Genomic DNA, 7246 nt, shown 5'->3' on the forward strand with positions numbered 1-7246 from the left:
CAGGAAGTAAAAAAAAATATATAAAGTACAAAAAAAAAACAGAAAACATTTCTTTGGTATATCCTGAGGCTGACTGAAACTAAAACAAGCTCGGCACAGTATTTGCAAAATCGATGGTCAAAGGTCAGCTCTGATTCGAAACCATTATTTTCAGCTCAAAAACGATCTTCCACTGTGCCCTCAAGCGGTTAACCACGTGGAACCAACGGGAATTGATGCGAGTTATAACCAAAAGTATACAGCATGAATGAAAGCAGCATCCAGAAACGAGACTAAAATTACTGTAATTGTGCCATCCCACAAGCACAAATCCTATCAGTTAAAGGTCGGCACTGGTCTTCTCGGTTCGGTGCGCCATCTACACCCACGTTTAAAGAAATTTTGTAGGATCAAAAACAGATAAAGCATAAAACAAGAAACTTAATAACTAAAATGCTTTCAGAAGATAGACCTTAATACATCAATAAAAAAGAGAAGTCTGCCTTCCGAAACCGCTCGAGTTACCAAGTTTGTTATTTTGTAGAAATTTACTGTCTGAAAAAGTATAAGCCCAAAATAATTATGATCATAACAAAGTGCGCCAACTGAGAAATGTGGAACTTCCTTTTCATTAGTTACGCAAAAGCTCAATTTAACAAGTTATATATATATGTACCAGTTCAAAGTTTCTGTTACCAATAACAGTTGAAGGAAAAAGTTCGATGAAACGTAAAAGTGAAAGGTAGAAAAATTAGGCTTACCCACCCAACCAAACTAAATAACTTACCCATCCTACAAAACTAAACCTTTGCTCAGTCTCTAAGAAATTAGTGGATTAAAGTACTCTAAATCATTATAAAATGATTAGAGTGAGCGGGAATAGCGGCCGCGTTTCTAAGTTCAGCCGGTATGGAAATTATAATAATTCTATAGTTATGAAACGTCATAATTCGATATACAGAAAACGGGTGCAAAGGCAGAAAGAATGGAACCGGTTCGGCGTGGGTTAAAAAAAAAGTATAAAAGACAGAAGCACAACGAAAGAAAAATAAGAGAACCAGGAGATGTGACAGAGAATGGATATACCAAGAGACGTGAAAGAAAAAGTAATATGCTGCCATTAAGAAAAAAAAACAGTTTCTAAATCTATGTGTTATGTTTACATTTTTACTGATTAATTCTTGATTGGAATAAGTACAACCTAAATATAGCTGATAGACATAAGAAGGGAAAGCGAAGTGCAAGTATAGCATGATCGTAACAAGAAAGTATTATTTGCAAATGAACACTTCTTTACTTTCCGAGGAGTTGAGTCCGTTGATCACCCCTTATCAACTGTCTTAATTTCTAAAGGGTAAATTGAACTCTTTAAAGCAGTAAATGGGGGGGGGGGGGGAGAAGAACGAAGTACCGTAATTCTCTATAGTAGCAGGGTAAAGCTTGAACGAACCACTCCCATCAGCGTATAGTTATGGACGCCGAAACTTTTCTATGATTTAAGTCTGCAGTTACTTCAAAAACGGATAAATGATTATACATATATATTGTGCATACGGAGTTTAATATAGTTTGTTCTAGTATACATAAAAACTAAATATAAACAAAAGCAAATGTCACAGTTCATTCCAGTATCATATGTGGTATTTTCATCACCTCTAGAACGTATCTTGTTAATACACAAGGTGTACCATATAAGTTTACAGAATGAAGCGAAATAAAGTAATAACATTTATGTAATAACCCAATCTGTAGAAGGCTTGCGCATAGCGATGAAGGAACATTCGATTTACATTTACTAAAAGGTTTATGTATATACTTCAAAGACCCATAACCATACAGAAACATTAAAGGTATATTTACCTATCTTCACCGCAAATAAAATTGGATGGTAAAGTTTATTTAGTCGTGGTAGCAGCGAAATAAAATGAGAAGTACATATATAATTGTATAAAGCCACTTCGACCATGGTAGCGGCAGTATAAGATAAAAAATGCATATGTGCCTTCATAAGACTACTTCGACCATGGTAGCGGCAGTATAAGATAAAAAATGCATATGTGCCTTCATAAGACTACTTCGGTCATGGTATCGACAGAGTAAGACAAGGATTACAGATGTATATACATAATACTACTTCGCTCGTGATAGTGTCAAAATAAACTTAGTAGCATACATATATATAATACTACTTCAGTCAAGATGGCCCAGTGGTTAGTGTCCCGCATTTGAATCCAAGGGTCCTATTGTCGCAAAATCATACTTTTGGATATATTAATTTAAAAGGGTAAAGGTAAAATTACGTTATTCGATTATAATAGCCGAAGAGTTAGCGGGGGTACTATTGACTATTTGCCTGCCCTTTGATTTATCAGTTCAAAATCAGAGATAAGCAGTGCAGATAATTATAAATATCCGAAATACACACACACACACACAGAGTCATTATAGTGTCAAAGTAAGATGATGAATATACATTTATATACATAATTTTACTTCAATCAATGGTAAAGTCAGATCTTTACCACTCGCTGAATAAAAGTAAAGTCGTGTCCTGAGTTTTACCCTAAAATGTCAACATTTACGTATACTTAAAATAAGCGGTTTTCAATAATAATAACAATAAGTATTCGGAAGTCTTTAGTATTCACTCTGAAGTAGAAGTCACCATAAAGGTTTATGTCGCAAAAAAATATCTGATTCTTTGTCTTTTTTTTTTGTTTGTTTTTTAACAGCTCAACTTCATAAAGCTTCTGTTGGACGTTACGAAAAATTTAATATTTCTTTCCGTTTATCCAGATACGCTAAGGAACAAAATTTGATACTGTTTAAATTGCACAGATTGAGCCAAAAGATGATAAAATTATCTTAAGAGCCTCATTTGCAGGGGAAAAAAAGGACTTACCTGAAAACTATAAAAATATCTCGCTATTCTTCGCGTTTCGTGTGTTGTTAAGACCATCACGATAAGCTGAATATATACATGTGTGTGTCTGTATGTGTGTGTAAACAAATGCTTCAACATGATTAATCATAAGAGCCTCACGAGAATCTAGCTTAACAAAAGAGTTAATTTAAATAATTTTTAACAGCAGTGAGTGCTTTATCTTTCCTATTGACAATGTAAAAAAAATTCTAGCTGTCCTACAAGTTCCATTCTTATTGACAATGTAAAAAAAAAAATCTAGCTGTCCTACAAGTTCCATTCCTATTGACAATGTAAAAAAATCTAGCTGTCCTACAAGTTCCATTCCTATTGACAATGTAAAAGAAATTCTAGTTGTCCTACAAGTTCCCTTTAATTATTCGACCATAGAATCTTTCACACAACGCAGAATGGAAATTTAAAAGAAAACACGCAAAAATATTCGTTTGAACTAAAGATTCTGTCAACATGTAGTTGTGTGGTATGTGTTGCTCGTGTGCACATGTCAGTTTCCGTGACAGTAGTCAAATCACGTGTGAATTTCACAATGACAAGAATCACTGAATTTTTATCTCACATTAAGAAAATGACTCACTGACGACCAGACAAGATCACCAAAGGTATTAGCATAATTTATTCACTCAGAGATCTGTTGCTATTTGCTGTGAAATGTCACAGAATGTAATTTTCACGTAGTGGACAAGATACCAGCCGACAAAACCGTTTCATTGACGCTGAAAGACGCGATAGGCAACTTCACTGTATTATTGGAGTTCAAATCACATCACGAACGCTGTGAAACAAAATTAGCAAACTTGAAAGTTAATCGCCCAGCATAACGACCAGGACTGCCGCCACATAAGTGACAAACTCGAATTCATTGGTCAGTGTCATTTCAGATAATAAATACATCACTGTTGTCTTCACCAGCAAGTTCAGTGTCTGTTTTCATTTCCATGATGATCGTGGTCGTGTGTGGAGATAACTAAACGGAACAGGTTTGAAGGTGACTATTGGGTGGGATTCAAGGTCGAACTGATCTGTGCATCACAAAGAATGGTACCACGAATAATGTGTGTTATATGCCTCTATCTGTTGCCACTGGACATGGTTTGATTTTGATAGACATTAATTTCATCTTCACCTTGAATAAAAAAAAAATAAAACATTGTAAAAATAAACTGATCAGCATTTCACCAGATCTCAGCCCATAGAAAACATTTGAAACCAGCTTGAAGAACGAGTTTAATGTCTACCTCACTATCAGATACACTGGATCAATTGGAAAATGCTTTTAGAATTAACATAGGAAAACGTTTTTCTAAACTATATTTAGATGCTTAGGGTGTGTATCGTTGTTGTAAAACTGTGTTGAATGCTCAGAGTGTACATACTTGTTGTTAAAGTTTAATTTCAATATCCCATGGACCTTGCTGCGGACACAAATAAGTGGCGAAGAATCTAAGCTAAAGTAAATATCAGTTCGATTTTCAAATCACAGAAAAACTGGGTTTTTAGTTACGACCATTACAATAGTTTTAAATCAAATAGTTCAAAGCATTGCGACATATTCTGTTTCTTTCTATATATTTGGACAGAAAACAAAATGTATCCTGTTTGCTGCTAAAGCTATACGCATTCTTGATTTATGAATAGAAGCTCTTCACTTTGACATTACATAAATAATCACATGATTCTAATTTCGTTTAATGTTTTTAATTTTGATTGTTAAATTTTTCATATGAGATCGCTACAACCGTATGTATTTTTTAATTTTTCGTTATTATTAAACATACTAAAGCATTTGCAAGCTCAGTTTTCAGGACTAAACAAAAAAATACCTTACATAACAGGCTACTTACAAAGTTTCACAATTCTTTAATGCTTCATAGAAGGAATAAACAAATTAAATATTGATTTTAGAAATTCTGATAGAACTCAAACTTTCTATCAGAAATCTTGCAAAGCATTTTGTTCTCTTTTCAGCCGTGTATGCCACAGAAATAAGTTGTATTACAAGAAAGCACAGGGAAAGTATTTCTATGGTTTTATAGCAAAGAAGAATGTAAAAATCATTAGGATAAACCAGGCACTGCAAAAAACAAATCATGTAAAAGTACATATACATGGTGATGTCCCAATGATCAGTTTGCTGTAAAGAGATATAACAAGAAAATTCAAATGAAATGAAATAAGAAAATGGAGACATTATACTAAAGATGACAATCTGCCTAACTAGCATGATGCTGTAGTAAGATAAGCTTTTGTGATGAGTTCATCCTGCAATAAACGTGATCGTAGCACTACATGCAAGTTTGCAATGCCCAGGTCTGTGTTCTCAGCTTTCTCCAACACGTTAGTAACAGGCGTTAGTATCTCGAAACATTCCTAACTTTTAGGCTAATGTTAAAATCTGACATAGTTAAAAGTTACATTATACATATTATGTTGAGATAAGTATCCATAATTATTTGGCACACTGACCAACGAACTACGATAATTTCGAATTCGATGACGAGGAACCCATTTTGAGACTAATAATGCTTGGAGACGACTTGAATGTGTAATGAAGAAAAACTTTAACATAAGTTTAACATAACAGCAAATGTACAACGTTTCGACAAGGTTTTGTCATCATCAGGAACTACGATAATCTTCCAGTATCACAAGAGGTGTCATTTAAAGGAGTCAGTAAATCGAAAAGTCAGGAGAGTATCTACGGCCAGTGATAACATTTATTGATCATTCTATAATGATCTTTCTGGGTTACCCCTACTGTGAAACAAAGAATGTCCTGTGAGATAAGCAAGTGAAGTTTATAACAAGGTATAGCATTAATTAGATTAATGATTTTTCCCAATCACTTTTTGTGTCACATGGAGGTGAGGAGATTTCACGTAAGTCAGTTAAATTAAGATTTTTAGACAGGTAGTGTTAATTAAATACGGTTTAATGATATTCCTGACTCACGTGGACGTGAGGAAAGCTATTCAATGGAGTCAGTAAAATGACAGGTTACAAACAAAAATCATAAAATTCCAATTACTGATCGCTGGCATTACGATCATTTAAGTCTAATTATTAATTAGTTACTCTTTTTATTATTACTAGATACCAATTCATTTTTACCCTACGTTTCGGTTGATAATCTGCTGCCTTCTGCGTAGAGATCCTAAAATAGAGAGGATGGCATGCTATTCAATAAGCTTGGGTCTCCCCTGTAAGGACTTACATCAACTAACTTATTTGAATGCTTTCAAAAGGAGCATCCAGTTTTTTGCATACTTCTGTTCTAGGTTACTGGTATGTTATCAGTTAGAAGGATGTCTTTCTTTTTTTTCATGTGTGGTTCATATCCCCTTACTCCATTATTATTCCAACTTATCGTAATGCATTCTTCTCTAGTATGAAAGACTATTGCACGTAGATCACTATGTCAAAGGTCTTCATGAAAACATACAGAGGATATGCAAACAGCATAAAATCCGAACATTATCAAGAAGCTGCAACAAAATACGATCGGATGTTGGTACTCACTACATCACCTAAAGATCCTATGGAGAACAAAAATACCATTTACAACGTACATTATGAGTGTGGACTCTAATATATTGAATAATAAAACAGCTAGAATCCAGGAGTATAATAGACATACAAGATGCGGTAATAATAAAATGTGGCTGTGTATCTGTAATTTGCTTCCTGCTTATTCTTGGTGTTTCTATTCTTTATTTTCTTTATCAAATATTCTGGGCATCCATTGTCAAAGAGTTTTGTAGTGGCTTGTTTTTCTTTCTTCCTTCCTCTTACAATATTGTGTATTACAAATCTTATTCATTCTGGAAACTAGGCAGTTTATGTTAAATTCACAACCAAGACAACCCTCTCCGTCCCATAGTTAATCGCAGAGATTCACCATGTCACCCATCAGCTAGACATTTCGTAGATATAACATCACCATTAATAAGTAAAACATCCCCTCATGTTAAGAACTCAGCCTACTTGTAGAGATTATAAGAGCAATCACAATAACACCAGAAGACATTATGATCAGCTTTGATGTATCCAACGTTTTATTAACGTTCCAACTCATGAAACATTACAGATACTCCACCAACAGTTTGAAAATAATAGATATTGCCAACAACAACAAGACCCAGCCATCAACTCGCTCTCATCACCAATATTCCGTAATCTTTATCCGTGTAACATTTAGAATATGACGCTCTCAAAACAGCAACTCTGAGTCCCAGGATTTGGTTGAGATATTTGGACGATATATTCATAATATAGCCACACACTACAGACAATATTCTAGAATTCAAAAACCACCTGATCAGACAA

This window comes from Limulus polyphemus, unplaced genomic scaffold (assembly GCF_000517525.1).
Source record: "Limulus polyphemus unplaced genomic scaffold, Limulus_polyphemus-2.1.2 Scaffold74, whole genome shotgun sequence".
Classification (NCBI taxonomy): Eukaryota; Metazoa; Arthropoda; class Merostomata; order Xiphosura; family Limulidae; genus Limulus; species Limulus polyphemus.